Source organism: Herpailurus yagouaroundi, unplaced genomic scaffold (assembly GCF_014898765.1).
Source record: "Herpailurus yagouaroundi ecotype Mexico unplaced genomic scaffold, PumYag 184, whole genome shotgun sequence".
Lineage (NCBI taxonomy): Eukaryota > Metazoa > Chordata > Mammalia > Carnivora > Felidae > Herpailurus > Herpailurus yagouaroundi.
Genome location: NW_024412415.1, coordinates 1,159,279 through 1,182,365, shown reverse-complemented (window position 1 = coordinate 1,182,365; position 23,087 = coordinate 1,159,279). Strand labels below are relative to the sequence as shown.

At 41.3% G+C, this 23,087-nt stretch overlaps 1 long non-coding RNA gene across 1 annotated transcript; it reads right to left on the bottom strand.

Annotated features, from left to right (window-relative positions):
* Positions 1-2,093: 2,093 nt before the first annotated feature.
* LOC121042088 (uncharacterized) lies at positions 2,094-15,907 on the bottom strand. The gene is made up of 3 exons (XR_005795962.1): positions 15,217-15,907; positions 12,793-12,962; positions 2,094-2,593 (listed from the first exon to the last, which is right to left on the bottom strand). It is a non-coding gene; the product is annotated as an uncharacterized LOC121042088 (long non-coding RNA).
* Between the last annotated feature and the right edge of the window lie 7,180 nt (positions 15,908-23,087).

Sequence of the window (23,087 nt, the reverse complement as noted above, 5' to 3'; positions counted from 1 at the left end):
ATCTGGAATTCCATTGACACAATACTATTTTCTAATGTATGGACCTTACTTAGATTTTTGCCAATTATCCCAACAATTCCCTTAGCGCTAAAAAAAAAAATCCCCAAATCACCTGTTGCATTCAATTTTTTTTTTCAACGTTTTATTTATTTTTGGGACAGAGAGAGACAGAGCATGAACGGAGGAGGGGCAGAGAGAGAGGGAGACACGAATCGGAAACAGGCTCCAGGCTCTGAGCCATCAGCCCAGAGCCTGACGCGGGGCTCGAACTCACGGACCGCGAGATCTTGACCTGGCTGAAGTCGGACGCTTAACCGACTGCGCCACCCAGGCGCCCCAATCACCTGTTGCATTCAGTTGTCATGTTTATTTAGTTTACTTTGGAATAATTTGTCTTTGTCATTCATGGCAGTAATAATTTAAAGTATACAGGCCAGTAATTTTATACAGTACTCCTCACTTGGAGTTTGATGCTTTCTCACTATTAATATAACTCTTTTTAAAGCTCCAAGCTGGCCAGGAAAATACCTTTAGTCACTGCCTGTTACATCCCCAGGAAAGTTCATATTCTCTGGCCTCAAGAATCTGACTGCTCCTCTCTCCAATCTGACTTTTTATACCACAGCCAGACTGGACTACATAGTCTAATATCATCTCTGACTGTCTTAAGATGTTCCTTCATACTGGATCGTTCTCTCCACTCCCATCTCCCCAGTTGATATATACCCTTCACTGTTTCCCCAGAGTGAATGCAAATATCACCTGAAACTGTCCATATTTTCTCCCCAGTCATAGAACCATTGTCTCCCTTTATGGGACTTCTTTTGGCTTTCTTTGAGTTTTATGTTATCCCCAGCAAAATTAGGATGGATTATGAAACACAAATCTATGAACACTTAGAAAAAAAAAAGGAAGGAAGCAATCACCAGAAGCCAGCTTCTCACAGTGAGGGCAAGCTCTATCCGCATAATCTCATCCCCTTCTGTGATAAGGTCATAGGACTAAAGACTCACGGAAATAATAGAGGCATCCCCAACTGAGCAAGGTATGTGACCAAGACTTACAGTGTGAACAAGGTGTAGAAATATAAGCAGCTTATTACTGTTGACATACAGATTCCTGGCCTCTGGAGCTCTCCTCCCCCTAAATATTGAGCCACTGATCCCCCAACAATAGGTTCAGCCTTACTCGGAGGCTATCAGGGGATCTAGTCTGGGTCACACTTGTGGCCTGTCCAGCTCTGTATCTGCTGCCTTTTTAGTCTGCTTTCTTGCTTCTGAAACCAAGTCCCCACTAGGTATCCAAGTTCTGGTAACTAGACCCAGTTCTTACTGGCTTTCTATACTGTACTACTTATCTTTGTTGCATTCTTGATCTTTTATTAACTCTAACACCACGCATCGATTCTACTATATCTTCCCCTGGGAATTGGAGTCCTGCCCATGAACTTGACCAACACTTTTCACGAGATCATAGATTGTTTTCCTGGTGCTAAATGTTCCCCTGGATTTGCAAATATTTGCCCTACCGCTCTGCCCATTCACCTTTTAGATCAAGGCCATTACATTAGGTAGTTCTCATTTTTTGCCTTTCCCAGTTGATTACTTGATTATTGTCTGTTAACATGATTTCCAGATACTGGCTGATACTTGACTGGGTTCTTTCTAGCATTGACGTGCAGATCTGCCTTCTGATGCCAGGCTTCCCCTTTGGCAGGTGTGCTTTTATATGTAGATCCTTTCCAAGTTATCCTAACCTGCCATTCCTGGCCATAAATAGCCATGCTAGCTCTCATTACTGCAGAGTGTTAGCTAATTAAACAACCATATGTGTGGGCTGTTGATTGCTGGATCAGTGTCAATTTGGCAGGACACCTCTAGAGAATACTGAAGGGCTCTGGATTTGGTGCTACACGTCAACCATTTATTTTAATTTTTTTCAATCAAGGACTAGGAGGAAGGTAGAAAAAATGTTCATCACATTTTGCAGTATCTGTAGCCTGGGGAAACACTGAATATAGACCTTTGATACTTTAAGAATATTCTAAGACTACTATAAAAGGGGAAAGCAAAGAATATAAATATTAAAACTGATCAATGTAAAGACCTTTACTTAGGTTCTAAACAAAATTTCTCAAGTACAGGAGAGGAAAAATCTGGCTTACAGTGATTTATAGTTGACAGGCCAGCAACACAGAACTACAAGTAGCTCCTTTTTACACGAGCTGCTTCTTATCCTCTGGGGCTTCACTTGACTTTTCTCTTCTGTCTTAGAAAGTCCTTCCCAATTCCTTCCATCTGCTCAACTCTTTTGTATCCTATGAGACCACTGCCTTCCCTAGGGGCTTTGGTCCTCTTCTGTGGCCCCTGTGTGTTCTCCGTCATTGTATTAACCACGTTATGTAAGAGGTAGATGGCCTATGTCCATCTCCCAAAGGAGCTGCGAGAACTCTGATATCTGGACATAGGTCTTCTTCATCTTTGATAGCTAGTGCTTGGCCCAGAGCATGGCACATAGTAAATGTTGATTAAGTAAAGATGCTGGAACAGGCTTTGTCCTCCTAATACTTTCCTCTTCTTCTTGGGGCTCACCCCTGGAAGACAAAAAATTGGTTCAAGTTACCTCTCTGGATTCCACCTCTGAAACTTTTTTTATCCTCGCCTGTTCCTTATGGAAGCCATTTCAATATGGATCTTGATTTTTATCTCAGTTTACTCCTTAGATATTAAGTTTCTAAATTTCTCTTGCTTTCTGGCCTGCACTCATCTAGGACTTCTATTTTGATTTTCTCCTTAGCCTGGGTTCCCAAACCCAGAACAGGAACCAGCCTGTTTACTCCTCTGCCCACATGCCCAGATTCTGTCTGGAGACCCATTAAGTGCAAGAGGCATTTCCTTAACTAGCGCTCCCTTGTCCCTGTGTCCCCACCATCACAGACCATGCTTCCCCTGGCCAGGATGATGGCTGGAACAGCAAGAACTAGGGCTTTAGTTGACTTTAAGTATAATATAGATGCTACAAAAGCACATACTTTTGTATAATTCATTAGTAGAAGTATAACAAATATCATGAGATAAAGTAGCCCCATTATACTCCAGATCCAATATGGGCATCATATATACAGATAATAAAAATATAATCTAAAGAAAGCAAACCAGAATGCAGAAAGATTTTCAGTGCCTCTCTGGGAGAACATACAACCTAGGGGAAGATTTATATATATATATATAAAATGTGTATACACATCTCTATGACCTTAACACCCTTTATATAGTATTATATACTCTGTGTATATGTGTGTGTATACTATATATATATATATATATATATATATATATATATATGTATATATATATATATAATGCTATATATAGTTTAATATGTATATGCTAAGTATTAAGAAAAGATCCTGGATGCCAAATATTCTATTGAGCATTTATATACTAGGAGAGAAGTTGGACTACATAATTTCTAAGCTCTCTCTACTATCTGAAATTCCAATCCTATGAACTTCCAGAGTAGCCATTTCAGCCTGTTTTCTATATTTATACATGTAGTTTTCTGATTGGTCCTACTATACTGCAAACTGCTTGCATACAGGGATATTACCTCCTAATCACCGTTGCTACTCTTATGAGGTTAAATACTTAATATACAGATTTGCTCCATAGATATCTGATGAATAAATGGATGGGTGGATGGATGGGTGGAACAAACAAAAGCATGTGGGTTCTTTAAGGAGGTTTTCTGTGATCTTAAGAAATCCTTTGACTTTTTTCCTCTAATTAATAAAATGGACATTAACTAACAGCCCTACTGGTTTGCAATGCCAGAGGAAATAGCTAATGTATGAATTTAAAGATACCGGAAATACAAAAATATTAGGCAAAACATCGTAAGAGTACTCCATCAATGAATCTTTGTTCCTGTTTCAAATCTCATTAAAATTTGACTTTCTGGGACGCCTGGGTGGCTCAGTCGGTTAAGTGTCTGACTTCAGCTCAGGTCATGATCTCGTGGCTCATGAGTTCAAGCCCCGCGTCGGGCTCTGTGTTGTCAGCTCAGAGCCTGGAGCCTGCTTCAGATTCTGTGTCTCCCTCTCTCTCTGCCCCTTCCCCACTTGCGCTCTGTCTCTCTCTGTCTCTCGAAAATAAGTAAAAACTTCAAAAAAAAATTTTTAAATGAATAATGGTTAAAAATTAAAAACAGTTTTTTTTTAATTCCCCCCCCAAATATAGAGTTTTATAGCAGACATTTAAGGCTCAGATGCATTTTTATCTTAGATTAATTTTTTTAGACTATGCCACATTCCTTGTAAGAAATCTTTATGGGGCCATAAAACCTTTTTGTGGCATGCATTAGAACATATTAACTGAATAATATAGCTTTAGTTATACTACCTAAATTCAATGAGATAAATGAAAAATGTGTACTTCATTAATTATCAGCAACAATAGCATAAACACATTCTTATTAAGCGTCAAAGCAAGGGGTGCCTGAGTGGCTCAGTCGGTTAAGTGTCCGACTTCAGCTCAGGTCATGATCTCACTGTTGGTGGGTTCAGGCCCCACTTCGGGCTCTGTGCTGACAGCTCAGAGCCTGGAGCCTGCTTCATATTCTATCTCCCTCTCTCTCTGCCCCTCCCCCACGTGCACTCTGTCTCTCTCTGTCTCTCAAAAATAAATGTTAAAAAATTAAAAAAAAAAAGTCAAAAAGCAAGACGTAATTCAATTTTTTAAGAGTGATATGAGTTTGTGCTTGTCATGGACATGTTTTGAGTTATCTGCCCCCACCCCCATCCTATCCACCGTATTCACAGCTCCAGTTATATAGACCTGTGTGAGTCCCTGACCAAAACTGGATTCATTTCATCACAGACTCTTTCTCCAAAATCTGAGCTTGAAATTAGCTGTGAGGCTCTTTCCTCATAGCAGTGCCCATAACATGTTAACCTCAGTGCTTACTTCTGCCATATTTCCCACTGTCTTCCAAATAATCAGAGGAAAATTTCCCTATGCATTTGCTATTTTTATAATTATCTTTATATTGTGTATGTACATATTATTGAGTCTATGCTGATTACAGTCTCCTGGAGAGAATTAATATTGAGTTAATATTAATTTCATTAATATTTGGGTTACAAGTTATGTTTGTTTTAAGACTATTGGGGTATCTAGTGAAATCCAAAAACACACAGCCAGATAATGACAGTATCAAGGTTAGAATAATGTTTATTGATTAATCTTGTTGCTTGGACAATTACTGAAACTCTATTACTAAATTTTTTTTCTTTTCTCTTGAACATAGTCGTTCAATTAATCTCAGTAATACAGAATCCCTATTAAAGACACCTCTTTTGATATAGTATTGCAGTAAATATTCCTTAAGTTCTTCAAGATCCCAAATTGCTTTTTGAACTCTTTGCAAAAAATTAAACAGGAACCATAATTAGATGCTTATGATTTCTTCGTTCTGCAAAGTTGTGAGTTTGTATTTGTTCTATGTGAAAGCGCTGTAGAACAAATACTGAACTTCTATCGTAGAGGTAACAGAAGATACACTTTGTGAGAAGAAAGATTAGCTCCATGCCACCAGAGGGCGATCTAACCTAATTTTGTAGAGGTGTGAATCTCAGGAAGGGCGATTTAGAATCTGGAGTGAGCTCCAAATTGCTGAAAACATATACTTAGAACAAGAACATATACTTAGAAAATTAAAATAAGCATGCCCACAATCTCCCACTTTTTCCTGTTCGTACTTCATTGTTTCTAAAAATCCAGTTTCATTCATTAAGAACTTATTTACTGTTCACTACGCGCGTGACATTTTATTTCTCATCGTGATTATTTTTAATCCCCGCTATTGCCTCATTGCTGTCGGAGGTAATGACATAACAGAAGTGCTTCTTTAGGTAAAAAGATTATGTAGAAAATAACTCATGACAGTGTTTGAAACTCACTGCGTGGAATTGTAGGTGGCCCTGCACCGTTCCTAACATACAGGCCCCCAGGTGGGGAGCCTGTCCGTAGAGGCAGGCTTGATTTCAGGGTTGTGAGTTCAAGCCCCACATTGAGTGTAGAGCTTACTGGGGAAAAAAAATTCACTGAAGCACGTGTTCCATTAGCTTCCCTGTTTCCCTCCCCACTGTTGTTACAGCAAGAGTTCTGATAGTATTACCCAAATTCCTACCAGACAAGTAGAAAGCCATTTCCTCCTTCTTTGTCAGCTAGTAATGGAAACAGCCTATGAAACAAAACGTTTTGTTATACCCTTTCCTGGGCATTTTGCTCTTCTGGTGAAATAATCTGCATTCTTTTTAGCTTCTTTGCAGAAGAACTTTTCTAGCATTTTGGCACCATCTTCTAGAACAAGTGGATTGGTTCAAGACATTTTCAGCACACTCTTGTCCCAACCCCCTGCATTAGTCTGCCTCTTGTGGTGCCAAGTGCATCACTGGTTAAGTGGCAGGTGTTTTCTTGTTTACTTTGGTTTTAATTCAAGCATATCCCAGAGCCAACCATTCAATCAGAATTCATGCTGCTCTCTGTTCCTTCAGCGGCACGTGAAAGCAGTCCCCAAGCCCTTCTCCAGACAAACATCCTATCACTCCCTGAAATCTGCCCTTTGATTCTCAAATGCAGCTACTGGGCAAGTCACAGTCCCCTCCCTGCTGAAAGATCTTTTTTGGGCCTATGGCTGGCACAGCCCAGCTTGCAGGGGCCTGAGAGGGGGGAGCCTTTGAAGTTAGGTGGCTACTGTCCTCGGCCGGTGCACATCGCACACAGCATTCATCCCTAATAATATCTCATGAAGACAATCTTTCCTGGGAAACAAATCAGGCGGCCGCTCCAGTCTATGTGATAGGCTTCCAAGCCATGTGTCACACTGCAAATATGTGCGCATCAAGGGGTATGTTTTCCTGGCTCCAGACCTGAAAACAAACTCTGTCCCAAGACTTAGTCAGCAGCCCAAGGACCCATAGCAAACAGACACAGTACCCGGTCAAACCCATGCACTTTCTGCTCCAGCCAGAGAAGCACCTATTCAAGCACAAATTGGATCTTGCTGGAATGAAGGGGGATTTTGCAAATTCATACACAGCAGGTCAAAGTGGAAGCACGTTTTCTTTAGTAAATGAGTGGTCGACCTCTCCTTCCTCCTTTTCCTCCAACTTCAGGCTTTTTCTGAGAATGAAAAAGAAACAAAACAAGATCTGTTTTTTCCTTTCCCATTCTCAGCAAGGACTGCGGGAAACAATAGGTCTCTCTAGTGCTTAGCATATTAAATATTAACTACCAAATAAGAACAGAAAGTCCCTTTCCCAGCCCCGCTTTTCTGCCTAATACAAAGAAATATTAGCTATATAATAGTAGTTAGCCATATTTTGTAGGTCTTTTGTTGTGCTGGGCACCCATGATAAGGACTTGCTATACATCACATCATTTAATTTTGACCACAACCATTTCAAGTCCTATTACTATTATTCCCATTATACAGATAGGGAAACTGAGGCTGACAGAGCAAATAGGAAATTTACTCCAAATCTCACAGCCAGTAAGATGAGCTCTGACTCAGTGCTTGGAACCATACTCTAGTCTGGACTTAAAGGCTGTACTCAAATATAACATGTGTACAAGTAGTACCTTGAGTTCTATACTGCCAGTCACTTATCCATAGTTCCTCTAAGATCCCAGGCTATAAAGCTGCAATCCTATCCTGCCTGTTTCTCTAACCAAAGGAAAACATCAGAATCTCCTGGACTCAGTGACTCCATGGGCTAATAAGGAAAGGCCCCAGGCTCCAGGTCTCCCAAACTGTTTGGGTTCTAGCCCTTGAGATTGACAGTACGCTTCTTGAGCGATGTGGCAGATATCTCCTTATTCTAAATTAATACTTCTTGCAGAACTGAAGATTAATAAAAATCAGTCAGTAAACTTTACAGAGTGTGTTTTGTGTGCTCATGGTCCTGCTGGGCTCTGTAGAAGATCATAAGGAATATGAAAATGAACTCTGATGTGGGTTTGGCAACTAGCAAATGGGACAGACTTGAGGTTGCATGTCACTCTAAATTGTTCCCAATTCCTAGGGCAACCAGTCACCCCTAGAGGCACATTGTGCTTCATGGTCCAGAAGAAACATAATCAATGATCCTTAGCAACAGTTTCTTAAGCATTTTTAAGGTTTTAGGATTCCTTATACTCTTTTTTTTTTTTTTTAACTTTTTTGGATACTTTATTTATTTTTGAGAGAGACAGAGAGAAAGTGAGAGCAGGGTTGGGGGGAGCAGAGAGAGAAGGAGACACAGAATCTGAAACCTCTCCAGGCTCTAAGCTGTCAGCACAGAGACTGATGCAGGGCTCAAACTCACAAACTGTGAGATCATGACATCGGCTAAAGACAGACCCTTAACTGACTGAGCCACCCAGGTGCCCCAGATTCTTCCTCACACTCTTAAAAATTGAAGACACAAAGAGCTTTTGTTTATGTAGATGATGTCTGATGATCATATTAGAAATTAAAACATAGAATTTTAAAGTTATTTATTAAATCTATAGTTATTTTGAAGTAACAATAATATCCTCATTGCGTGTAGCATATTTTATGAAAAATAACTACATATTTATGAAAAGTAACTACAAATTAGTGAGAAAAATGGCATTGTTTTACATTTTTTCAAATCTCTCTAATGGATGGATGACTTAGTAGAAGAGAACATGATTCTTGTGTCTGCTTCTTCGTTTGTAATCTGTTGTGATATGTTGTCTTGATTGAAGTATATGAAGAAAAAATACAGTCTTATACAGCTATGTAGCTGGAAAAGGAGGACCTAGCAGACCCCGTGAAAGTATTTTGGGACCCTCTAGGGGTCCTCAGACCACACTTTGAGATCAGTGATCTTTATGTAGAGTACGGGCACAGGTGGCTTGCACGGCTTAGCGTCTGTCTGAGACCACGTTTGGGTACAGGCACAGAAATGTAGTATAACTGTGTGTAGCCAATTAGGCAGATACCCAAGTTAAAGGATTTAAGAATCAAGTATAGGTGCTCCTGCCTCAAAGTATTTCCCTTTCACTAACCCTTCCTAGGCCAAGGGATTCAATATACACCTGAAACTAATATAACACAGTACATCAACCATGCTGGAATTAAAATAAAATTTTAAAATATAAATAAAGAAAAAAAAAAAAGACATTGAATGCTCCTGTTTACATGTAAATTCATCAATCAATCATCCTTAAAATTTTTTTTTTTAATGTTTATTTATTTTTGAGACAGAGAGAGACAGAGCATGAATGGGGGAGGGTCAGAGAGAGGGAGACACAGAATCTGAAATAGGCTCCAGGCTCTGAGCTATCAGCACAGAGCCCAACGTGGGGCTTGAACTCACGGACCGTGAGATCATGACCCGAGCTGAAGTCGGATGCTTAACTGACTGAGCCACCCAGGCACCCCTCGTCAATCATCCTTTAAATAAACCTATATTAAGTGGCATAAATGTGCAAGACTCAGAGCTAGGAACATAAATGTGAATCAAACAGAATAATAGAACACTTCTAGCAAATAGTTCCCTAAGAGAATGGAAAACATGACAAGTTAAGTTTTGATGGGACAGGAAGAATGGCTGGAAAAGTCTGAAGAGGATATTATTGAGGACTATTTCAGGCCATAGCGGTGGCCAGCATGGTATTACTTGAGGGACATCCATAATTTTCATCTAGAAAAAAAAAGTACCTCTGAAAATTCATTTCTTAAAGTTACTCGATTCTTCTTTTAACATGAAAATTCACTTCTCTGAGCTATTCAATTCTTTTATACTTCCCTCTCCCAACTGCTATAAAGATCGTTGTCAGAACTCTTGGACATTCCCACCTATGTCATTCAGGATCCTGCCAGACAAAAAGAATCAGTATGTTCTGTATTTCTTTACATATCTAGATTTAGATTTAAATTTATACACACATACATGCATATATGCACATACATATATATACGCATATATATTTATATTAATAAATATCATACGGGTGCCTGGGTCGCTCAGTTAGTTGAGTGTCCAACTCTTAATTTTGGCTCAGGTCATGATCCCAGGGTTGAGCCCCCAGTTGGGCTCCTTGCTGAGCATGAAGACTGCTTAAGATTCTCTCTCTCCTTCTCTCTCTCTCCCTCTGTCCTTCCCTTGCTTGTGCATGTGTGCATGCACTCAAATAAATAAATATACACATATTTATATAAATGCATTTAAAGATTGATTTATGTACTTGTGGGAGCTAGGCAAGTCCTAAATCTGTAGGGCACACTGTCAGGACAAGAAAGCTGGAAACTCTCAGACAAGAGCTAGTGTTATAGACCACAGGCAAAATTTCTTCTTCTGCTAGGAAATCTGTTTCAACAGATTGCATCAGACCTTCTCAGATTATCCAGGATAATCTCCTTTACATACAGTCAACTGATTGTAGATCTCAGTCACATCTGCAAAATGCCTTCACAACAACACCCTGGATTAGTGTTTGATTAAACAACTGGGTACTATCACCTAGGCAAGTTGACACAAAAAACTGACCATCATACCACCTTATTGTGAATTTGTTTGATGGACTCTTCCTTCCTAAAAACTTTTTTTATAATTCTCTTATTAAAAATTTTTTAAATGTTTATTTTAGAGAGAGACAGAGCGCAAGCAGGGGAGGAGCAGAGAAAGTGGGAGACAGAGAATCCAAAGCAGGCTCCAGGCTCTGAGCTGTCAGGACTGAGCCCAACGTGGAGCTCGAACCCATGGACTGGGAGATCATGACTTGAGCTGAAGCTGGACGCTTAACTGACTGAGCCACCCAGGGCCGCCCCCCCCATCCTAAAACCTTTTTTTTTTTTTTTTTTAATTTTTTTTTCAACGTTTATTTATTTTTGGGACAGAGAGAGACAGAGCATGAACGGGGGAGGGGCAGAGAGAGAGGGAGACACAGAATCGGAAACAGGCTCCAGGCTCCGAGCCATCAGTCCAGAGCCTGACGTGGGGCTCGAACTAACGGACCGCGAGATCGTGACCTGGCTGAAGTCGGATGCTTAACCGACTGCGCCACCCAGGCGTCCCCTAAAATCTTTTTATAAATTAAAATATAAACACAACCTAGAGACTGGGAAGGATCAAGGATAGAGAGAAGTACAGAGCAATAAGAAGTTAGGAAGAGAAAGCTGGTCCAGTGGGACAGGACTGGAGGAGAGACCAGTATGAAAGTGGAGACATACAAAACATACCACAGGGAGACATACAAAATCATAGAGGGAAAGACAAAGGACAAGAGGGGGAGGAGGGAAGAGTGACTTCCTGAGGTAAGCTGTTCTCATTGCTAACTTTAAAGTAGGAATTTAAAAAAATAATTATGATTCACAACTCTCATTTTCCTCACACTTAGAGTTAATGCCATAGCTATGAGAGATTTCCAGGGAAGGAAATATAACTCTAGAGGCTCAAGTGATTTGAAACCAATTAACTCTAGATCCTGGCTAGAGCTGGCCTCTGGGCTAGAACTTCCCCAGCCCTACACTCTTATACTCTTTGTTGAGATAGATTGAGGTCTTCTGAATTTAACCATAGAGAAAATGTGTGAGCTCTCTCCTCTCTTGGTTAAGGTCATATCCGACTGTGTGGGAGGCATCCTTTAAGATGGCCCCCAGTGATCCTGCCCTCTGCATTCACGACTTTTGTATTATCTACTCCTGAGTATGAGTTGGACTTGGTGACTCACTTTTAATTAACTGAATATGGCAGTGATGGGATGTCACTTCTGTGATTAGGTTATAAGAAACTGTGACTTCCATCTTGGTAGCACTTTTGAATCTCTCTCTGAACCTTTTTGTTTACTTGTTCTAATGAGGCAAGCAATCATGTTGTAAGCTTCCCTATGGAGAAGCCCATGTGCAAGGAACTCAGGGCAAGGAACTCCTCACAAAGGAGCTAAAGCATCAGTCTGACAACCCACCAAGAACTGAAACCTGTCAGTAAATATATAAGAGATGTTGGGAGTGGAGTCTTCTCTCGTAAAGCCTCGGTACTAGCTGCCTTGCTTACATCTTGAATGCAGCCTGTGAGAGACCTTGAGTCAGAAGATCTTGCTAAGCCAAATTCAGATTCCTGCATCACAGAACTATGAGATAATAAGTATCGTTTTAAGTCACCAAGTTTTGGGATAATTTGTTACACTGTAACGGGTAACTAATATAGACGGCCTGAGTTTAAATGCTACCATTTATTAGCTTTGTGACCTTGGGCAAGTAATTTGAACTCTATGTCTCAGCTAACTGGTTTGTAAAATGTAGACAATAAGAATAATACTGACTGCGTAGAACTACTCTCAGTCTAAATGATTTAATATATATAAACAGCCAAAGAGTGCCTAGCACACAATAAGTGTTAGCTGGCTACTGCTACTTTTTCTATCATCATCATCATCATCATCATCATCATCATCATCATAAGTTTAGGGAAGGATCACTGTGTATATTCCTCTAGAGAAACATGCATTGTCACCATCAGGCAATTGAGACTAATTGCTGTCCCTTAGGGAGCTGGCCTTAAATTTTCAATGTTAACTTCCCAAGCTCCTGCTAGCTTCATGCACTTCTAAATTTGGAATAGCACGTCCACATACACAGGTGGTCCCAGGGAGCCCAGTGCCTCACCGAGCCCAGAATATCCTACAAGGTCTGAAGTATTTGGGAAATGTCTTCCACAGCCTTCTTTTCATATTTGATCCCTTTCATCATGATGCGATATTACCCCAGGATTTTAAACACCTGGTCATGGAGTTATCTGCTGAGACGTGGAGAACACCTCTGGTTTCAGGGATTGGTGAGCCATCACTTAAAAAAATCCTGAGCAAAGGCTGCATCTGCTGTGATCAATTCCAGAATCTTGAAGAGCCTTTTCTCTGAGGATGTTGACTGGGGTGGGTGGAGCGGGGTGTCTGCAAAAGGAAAGACCAAATTAAAGGGTCATTATTGATCATCTCCCTTTTCTTACATGTAGATGAAGGATAATATTTTACCCTCTCTACCTCTCTAAGCTGTCTTATTAGGAATGAATGAATGTATCTAACATACCTGTTATAGCAAAAGGAAGCTTCGAGTAATGAATACCTTTGATTTATTTATTTTTTTTTTAATTTTTTTTTCAACGTTTATTTATTTTTGGGACAGAGAGAGACAGAGCATGAACGGGGGAGGGGCAGAGAGAGAGGGAGACACAGAATCAGAAACAGGCTCCAGGCTCTGAGCCTTCAGCCCAGAGCCCGACGCGGGGCTCGAACTCACGGACCGCGAGATCGTGACCTGGCTGAAGTCGGACGCTCAACCGACTGCGCCACCCAGGCGCCCCTGAATACCTTTGATTTAAAAAAAACCTGCCAAATGGGGACAGATGGAATGTTGGGTACTAAATAAGGGTTGCAATTTTGCAGAAATGGGGTTGAACTCCGATCTCAAGGAATTCTTCCACTCCTAGAGATCCAAGAATGCCACAAATGCACCATCTGTTGGCCACGGTAAGAAAGCTGTCACTCAAATGGATTTCAATTTATTCCCTTTTGTCCCTTCCCAATTTGTTTTCCATAAGCTTGCAGCAGCTGCTGGGATAAATGTAGCCTTAGAAAGAGTTCTCATAGCTGTGTTGACACTAAGGGAGACTAGACAGCCTATAAATACAAGTGCTTGGGATCAGTGTGCAAGGTCTGATTTGATGACCCCAAATTTAAAGCAATTAAGAGCTCTTTTTCTTTGCTTGAACCGTAGGCATCAAAGAATAGTGATTTGGTCTAGATTTGAAATCAGATACGCTAGGGTGCCAATCCAAGTTTAGCCTCCTCACCTCTAAAATGGTGACAAAAACACCTACCTCACAAAGTTGTTGTAGCTATTATTATGATATTAGACACAGTGTTTAAAATGCATGGTCAGTGAAGCATTTGAGAGATTGAAAGCTGTATCTGCCTGGGAGTGGTAGTTTTAGGAGACGGGCATCACCACTAGCAAAATCACTTTGCAATTGCAGGATAACTGAGGGATTGTGTTAAGCAGGGGGCCTGGCCCCCAGGCCTTCACCATTGACAGCCAGCATCTAGATCAGGGAAACTCTTGGACTCAATCAGTTTATTGCTACCTCCGGGAAATTCTACCATGGCTGTGTTCTTTTAATTGAAAACTAATCATCCTATAAGGCTTAGTTTAATCCTATGTAATCCAATCAATGGAGCCTATTCTGATTGTCCCAGCCAATTGCAATCTCACTTCTCCAAACAACTTCCGCTCCAATTTACTGGACACTTAGTAAGTCCTAACCTCCTTTGTCAATTTCGTTATAGTCCCAAGCTTATAGTTTGTGTCTAAAACTAAGTTGCAGTTCCTTGAGGATAGAAGTGGATTTTTACCTTCTTCCATTCATTCCCAGTAGTAGGCTATGAACTGTGATCAAAAACTACTCTGTGGATCTCTGAGATTCCGTAGGGGTGATTCAGGTACGTCACCTAGGATGAGAGAACTGGCTTCCCAGTGCCAAATCCTGGGCCCATAATCCCTTCTCCCTCCAGTCAGCTTCAGCAAGAAGAGCCTGGCTTTCATCTGTTTGGCCTTCTGACTTCAGTGATGATGATGACAGTATATTTATTGAGCACAGACAAGGTCCTCATGTATCTCCTTGGGCCCTACCACTGTGGGGTACTTGCCAGCCAGGTTTCCAAATGCCTGAGGGCTTTCTCTGGCAGCCAGAGCAGGTGGAAGGACCAGAGAAGTCACACCCCTGTGAACAGCCTTCAACCACTGACTAGAGATGGTATGAAAATACCCCAGCTTCCTTATCATTCTGGGGGTGACTCTGAGGTGGGTGTTCCTCACGGGCTCCCAGAGTTCGCTTATTAGATCAGGCTCCACTTTCTCATAGTGGTAACTGGTTTGATAACTTACCTCTTGATGGCTTTCCCTTCCCTTCCCTGCCTCACTTCCCCATTATAAGTATTTCCAGGGATCATCTCCCAAATCCTTGTTTCAGGGTCTGCTTCTGGGGAAACCAGACATGAACTCAGCATCTGTTCATTACCGATCATGATTCTAAAAGCTTTACAGATATTGACTCCTTCAATCCTTCAGCCACCCTATTAACTTTTTTATTCATTTTATTTTCATTTTGCATATAAGGAACTGGAGGCAAGGCAACGTTAATTGTACTACCTGAGTTTACAAAGTTAATATGTGTTGGTGGCAGGACTCAAAGCACAGGTTTCCCTGATGAAGAGAGTGAAATTTGTTGATCCAGGTAGATATGCTGCCCATTGAGTAAGAATCACAGCTTCCTCCGGAAGTCCTCGGCAAAGCTCCTTTTCTTTCATTAACTCCTGAATCCTGTCTTTGCTTTTAAATGTTTTAAGTCTGGACAACTTAGAGGTGACTTTTTATTGGAGATGTTACTTGTTGCTTCCAATACCGAGCTCAGTTTGGAGGCCAGAGGAGGGGCAGTGCAACAGGGAGAAGCAGTGTGTCCTCGTATCTTGACCGAGTGGCACTCATCATTTCTGCTGGTTCCCTTGCCGGTGTTGCTGTTCCCAGGAATTGCTCCTGAATGGTACCTATAACAGGGATGGGGGAGGGGGGAGGGAGAGAGAGGGAGAGAGAGACAAGTCAGGAGAAGAAGTCAGGTGGTGTGGAGAAGGAAGGTTAGTAGAGAAGGCCCTAACTTGTGTAATGAATTCTGTTCTAGTCCTGTTGTGTTTGAAGAAATGGTGACACACAGTTGGAAATATTCAGCATGTAGTTAGGAAAGTGACTTTGGAACTTGGAAGAGTTGATAAAATGATGTGGGCTTAGAAGTGGTGGTGGGTGAGGTGGGAGTCATAGGAGAGGAGAAAAATTGAGCTGATGGAGAATGAAAGTCTAAGGATGGAATCTTAGGGAATGTCGATGTCTGATGTCGGAATGAGGAAGGGAAGTCGTCAAGGGAGGCAGAGACGTAGAAGGAGAGCCAGGATGGTACTCCCCAAGAATGGGCCCCAAGGATGTCAGTAGTCCCAAGCAATAGTTACTAATCAACAGGGCGAAATACCTCAAGGGTCAACTTGGAGAACAAGGACCAAAATGAAAATGTAGTGCTCAGGATGTGTCTCCTAACCTTTGAGGCCAGAGACTAGAATGTACAGGTAGAAACTAAGAAGAAGAAGGGTATGGAAAATGAGAAATGCAGTGTGTAAGTCATGCAATTTAGTGAATCAATCTTTTACTTTTGTGAAGGGTATTCTAGAATCACCACAAAATATGGGCTCCACCAGTCCCCAAACTTCTGTTTAAATGTATAATAGATGTTTAATGAGGAATCTTTATGAGTGACCTCAATTTTAACTTTCTGGTTTCTTTTTTCTTTTTTTTATTTGTTTGTTGTTATTGGCTTTAAAGACTACTGAATAATCCCTTAGGGAACAAGTTCTTTAACTAGTCACTAGAGAATCTCCTCACATGTATTGTTGCTTTTTAAAAGAATTAGACCATAGCACTTAATATCACAACTTGATAGAAGATAGCATAATTATATTTGATGATTAAGAAGATACTCCGGGATCTTTCTGTACCTCTGGGCCATTACCCTGAATTCCATTACAAAGAAGTCAGAGAAAATAAATACTAGATGAGGAGCCAGGATATCTGGGCTTTAGTCCCAGCTTTCATTAATTTAGTTTACCTCAGAGAGCCTCAGTTTCCTCATCCTAAAATGAGATTGCCTTTATTGGTGATTCTCAAACCAGTACTGATCTCTGATGATGTTTTCATCTCCTTCAGAGCAAAGGAAGGAGGGAAGGAGAGAGAGAGACACACACACATTATGTAGTGAGTTATTAAAAAAGTCAAATTTGTTTATTTTTAATTCTAAGACTTGTCCTTTCTACTGGTATGTTAAAATGGCCTTATCTTTTATAAAACAATGGTCATGGGCATTAGCAGTTGGATTTTTTTACATGTTTATTTATTTATTTATTTTTTGAGAGAGATAGAGCACCAGCAGGGGAGGGGCAGAGAGTAAGGGAGAGAGAGAAAATCCAAAGCAGGCTCTGCCCTTTCAGCGCAGAGCCCATCTCTGGGCTTGGACTTACAAACCATGAGATCATGACCAGAGCTGAAGTCAAGAGGCAGATACTTAACTGACTGAGCCACCCAGGCACCCCAGCAGTTGGATTTTTAATGTGCTCAAACAGCAACATAAAAAACCAGCAATCTCCTGGTACTGCAGAACATTTTCTCTCAATTTTTACTGGTCCATGGACTCACTGGTCTCAAATGCTATTTCCTCTTCAATTCTAGATTGAACGTAGCAGGTAGAGTTTGGGATGAACACCCGGTGTTGTATAGAAGCGATGATTCACGGGAATCTACCCCCCAAACCAAGAGCACACTGTATACACTGTATGTTAGCTAACTTGACAATAAATTATATTAAGAAAAAAAGTCTGACTTTTATTTGGATCTCAGGTGAGAGTAAAAGGTTCCTCAGCAGCACTGCCTGTCTCCCCAGCTCTTATTAGAATCTGGGGGCGTCCTGCCGTACTTGTCAGCCGGAGTGACATATTGCACAGGGATTTCAAACGTAGAGCTCACATTCCAGGACAGTGGAGTTCTGAATGCCAACAGGAAATTGTGCATCCTGGCAGTGTAGTGAGAAAGAAGCTGTGCTTTGTTAAATTCCTTAAATCATTTTAAAGGAAATTTTACCAGCTCAGAGATACTGGAAATGAGATCTGCTCAGAACAGCCTGTAGAGACAAACTGAACCCAGGGTTGGCCTTAGAAACATACTCGAGAACCAGAAGAAACATTTTTTACCTAAATTGTTACCTACGGAAATGTGGGTCTTACCCTGGCACCTGAAATAAATGACACCAATCTCCATTCATTTCCTTCCCACTATAAACCCGTCTATTTCAGCAGGACTATTAAAACTGTAGCGGGTCAGAGCAAATTGTTGCTAGCAGCAGCTTCAATAAATCTGTGCCTCTGAACTGCAGGAAAAATTAAAATGCAGAAATTAGAAATCAAAGGCATGGAGTTTAGTGTGAGAATTATCTGATTAACTATACTTTCATAATCCCCTAGATCTCAATCTCATAATGCCCTAGGGAAAACCTGAGGCAGGTGGGCACTGACAGTTCCACCTTCCAAAGGAAGGCATGAATTTCAATGTGCCATAGCAACAGAATACATTTCTCATTAAAGATGCAGACATAATACAGCTCAGAATAAAACTTCCTAGGAAACAAACACCAAAAAGCAGTATTGGTGTTCACAGTTAACTTGCAATGCATGAGACATGCCTAAAATGTTTTCTTATTGGGGCAGGAAATTGTTTCCTGAAATCAGGGTCATTGTGGCTTTTTGGGGGGAGTTAAGGCCTCAGGAAAAGTCAAATGAGAATGAAACTTTAAGAGAGGCAGGAGCATAGACAGACCCGAAGGGCAGGCATTGGAAACCAGTACAAAGGAGGAGGAGGAAGGGACGATCTTCAAGAGCTATCTCAGGATTTTGCACTGAGCACTTTTACACTAAGTCATTTAATCGCTATTTTATATCACTAAGTCATTTAATTCTTAAAATAACCTAGTGAAGCAGGTATTTTAACCCCCATTTTACAGAAGATGAAAGAGGCTCTGAGAGTTGAAACCACTTGCTTGGGGTCAGGCAATCCTTGAATTGTAGAGTCTTATCCAGGACTCAAATCCTCATCTATCTCATGTTGACCTTTGCGCTATACAATAAGCTCCAGAGGTTAAACAGGCATTGACCTGGAGGTAATTGCAAATGAGCCACCCTACTGCTTGGTGGCTTAATCTATTGTTTCAACAAACTGGTCCCTGTGGAGACACCTAGGAGATGAATTATCTCCCTGTATGCACCTCTTGGAGAAGATCTGCCTCCCAGGCTTTTGCTAACACTCAGAAGCTGCCCCTCCTTCAGTGGTTTTGTTTCAGGAGCCTTTCACCAGGGTGTTGTATTAACTTTGACCTTATTATGTAATCTTCCAATCTTAAGGTGTCAGGAAAAAAGAGACATTTCTATGTGTTTGGCTGCAGGAGGTATATCCTTAGCTGTGGATCCTTGCCTGTGTTAAGTGTTGCTATGTCTGTGACTTTTATGAGAGCTAAATGGATAACATCAAGAAAATAAAATGTTTTCTTGTACCTGTCCCCTCCCTAATGAAGAAAGGAATTCAAGGCTTTTTTGGTATGGCTTCCATTTCACTGGACCAAAGAGATACATCAATTTAGTAGTTTTATTGCAAAGATCTTGGGAACTAATAATAATGATTTCTTAACATTAAAAAAAAAAAGACTTCTGTAAGTGTGTATGCCATCCTTCCCTGTTGGTACCAAATCAAAAGCAGGTGTCCTTTTAAGAATGATTTCTGTTCATGAGCTTGGCTGGTGACAGTATTTTCTCACCCTATCACCAGTAACAGAGCTAACAATTTAAATGCTTGAATACCTGAAGAAAAGGAACAGAAAGGTGGTTTTTTTTTTTCTAATGGAAAAATAAATCTTCAGTCAATATATGGATAGTACTTACGGATATGTTAATGTGTCAAAAAAGATGGCGGCTAGCAGAGGTCAGCTCCCTCACCTCTACAGTTCTTCCATCATTGCCTTTTATTTTATTCATTTATTTATTTTTTTAACGTTTATTTGTTTTTGAGACAGAGAGAGACAGAGCATGAATGGGGGAGGGTCAGAGAGAGGGAGACTCAGAATCTGAAGCAGGCTCCAGGCTCTGAGCTGTCAGCACAGAGCCCGACGCAGGGCTCGAACTCACGGACCGCAAGATCACGACCTGAGCCAAAGTCAGACGCTTAACCGACTGAGCCACCCAGGCACCCCAATCATTGCCTTTTATACTTCCCCTAAGTGGAGCCTAAGTCAAGGCAGACCAAAGTCATGAGCGCGATTAACCGAAGAAATGTGTTTTCAGCAAATAGATGACTGCTGTTATTAGGAGGTGAAGCTGAAAGGGATATTGAAGACAGATTCAGTGTTGTGTATAGTCCAACAAGATGGGTAAAGCTTATCTTGATCAGCTGTGGACTCTTAACTTATGTGTCTCCAAGCATGGTAGATCTCAGTGAGTGACCAGGCTCAGGCTTGCCTTACAAATGGCTAAACCAGCAAAGGTTTGAAATTCTTGGCCAGAGTGAAGTGGCCAGGGTCTTTGGCCAGCAAATAGAGTGAAGCTAACTGGCCCTCCTGGAATTGAGTCCACAACCCTAGCCTCATTAACACCGCTTGGGCAATTGACCACCATTAGAAAGCATAGCAAATGACATACTGAATTATGTGACCATGGCCTCTTTAGTATTTTTAAAACTGTATCAATCTTGCTGGTAAAAGACCTATAAGAAGCCCTGTTATGTGAGAAAATCCTCAGGACCAAATACTTCACTTGAGAATCTGCCAGAGGGGAAATAAACACGAGTTTTATTTCAGTAATAAGGCTTCTGATTTTTGTCAAGCCTTTAAGAATTATATATGGAAAAGGTATAGAAGTGCTGAAAAGATAAAAACGAAAAATTTCTAGTTTGGCCACATAGGCATAAGGTTGTTATTATGTGCTTCCCAGCTGCTGTTGATATTGGCCGCACAGCACCCCAATGTTCAAACGCTGTTGGTTGGCAGGGCTGGCTTGGAACAACTCAAGCATCTCAAAAGTATTTTATTGCTCTGTGGGCACCTTACTAAAGGTGATGGCTGATGGCTAATGGCTGATGTCTTTCTCTATCAGAGAAAGTGTTTGAAACCTGGGAGGCTTGTTTTTTTCCCCGATTGGCCTATAGTAGCTGCTATATCCACTAAGACCTAACGTCCATCTATGAAGAATAACTCACTTTTGGAGAAACTCAATTTAAAATACAGGGTGTGGGGATGCTGGGTGGCTCAGTCAGTTAAGCATCCAACTTTGGCTCAGGTCATGATCTCACAGTTTGTGGGCTCAAGCCCCGCATCGGGCTCTGTGCTGACAGCTCTGAGCCTGGAGCCTGCTTTGGATGCTGTGTCTCCCTCTCTCTCTGCCCCTCCCCTGCTCACACTCTCTGTCTCTCTGTCTCTCAAAAATAAATAAATGTTAAAAAAAAATGCAGGGTATGGAGGAGTAAACCTGATATGTGGGGGACATAGGGTGGTGGGGAGGGGGTGTATGAATCTGACTTTCCCCCCATACCGTCCTAGAAGCAAGGTGGTCCAGTGTAAAAAGTACCGAAAAGTATTAGGCTTGGACTCAGGCAATCCAAGTCTGGATGCCAGCTCTGTCACTTACCAGATGTGTAAGTTTAGGCAAGTAACTTAACCTTAGTTTATTCTGTCCTAGACTTGATGGGAGAACTAATAAAAAAACAAACATCAAAGTCTAGTGTCTGAAATCTATCTACCAACCTACCTACCTGTCTTCTCTCTCTTTCCTTTCTTCACACTCCTTCAGCATTTAGCTATCTATCCCTGAGGTCAAGGATTTTGGCTGTCATAATCAATGTTTAATCTGCAGACCTGGATGAATTGAATCCTAAGGTAGTGAAATAATTTGATTACCCGACTACAGCATAATTATTGATGATTTTGGGGGGGAATCTTAGAGAATGGAAGAGGATTTCACATAGAGGTGAATGTCAACTTTCGCCACACTTTAAACTGAAACCGTAGGGTGAGAAACTATAGGCTGAGCCCCAGAATAAATCCTGGACTGGGTAATTAAGCAGCTCCCTTTTGAGCACACCAAAGAAGTGCAAGGATCACCAGGAATCCAAGTAGATGTATCATGGTGTTACATACTTCTGTTCCATTTCCTTTTTTGGTGGAGTTGTTTGACTGATAAAGCAAGTAGTATCCCATCTATGTATCTTGGTTTCAGTAGAGTATGTGAAAAACGCTTTTGTAGTCTCCTCATGAACAAGAAGATATTTGAGCTGCAAAATAATATATTTAGAAAAGTTCTTTACCTCTTGAATAATCATAATCAAAAATATAAAATGACCGGAGATGGGATCTAGTGGTATGCCAAAAGTACACCACATCATAGTTTAGTGATAATTAGCACTCTGGATGGCATAATATAGATTCGAAAATATCTTTTTTTAGAAGTTTTTTATTTGGGGGCGCCTGGGTGGCTCAGTCGGTTAAGCGTCCAATTTCAGCTCAGGTCACGATCTCACGGTCCGTGAGTTCGAGCCCCGCGTCAGGCTCTGGGCTGATGGCTCAAGAGCCTGGAGCCTGCTTCCGATTCTGTGTCTCCCTCTCTCTCTGCCCCTTCCCCGTTCATGCTCTGTCTCTCTCTGTCCCAAAAATAAATAAACGTTAAAAAAAAAATTAAAAAAAAAATAAAAGTTTTTTATTTGTCTTGAGAGAGAACGAGAGAGAGAGTGAGCAGGGGAGGGAGGAAAAGAGGGAGAGAGAGGATCCCAAGCAGTCTCCGTGCCATCAGCACAGAGCCTGACATGGGGCTCGAACTCATGAACCGTGAGTCTTGACCTCAGCTGAATTCAAGAGTCAGGCGCTTGACTGACTGAGCCACCCAGGTGGCCCTAGATTCAAAAATATTTTAAAGGACCAGATAGGGACAGGAGTTAGTAAAATAAATTAAGAAGAAATATTTTTTAAAGTTGATACTTAAGTACTCGGACATGGCCAAGACAGGAGAGGTTTGCGTTAGGGGTTCACGTGGGAGAGAAAACAAAACAAAACATAAAAGCTCTAGAAATTCTAGTTAAACATAATCCTAATAGGTACCATTGGTGCTGTTTCTTTTTTTCTTTTTTTTTTTTTTCAACGTTTATCCATCTTTGGGACAGAGAGAGACAGAGCATAAACGGGCGAGGGGCAGAGAGAGAGGGAGACCCAGAATCGGAAACAGGCTCCAGGCTCTGAGCCATCAGCCCAGAGCCTGACGCAGGGCTCCAACTCCCGGAGCGCGAGATCGTGACCTGGCCGAAGTCGGACGCTTAACCGACTGCGCCACCCAGGCGCCCCCCATTGGTGCTGTTTCAAAGCCAGTCGGCTATGAGGCAGCGTGTACACATTGTCCAAAAAC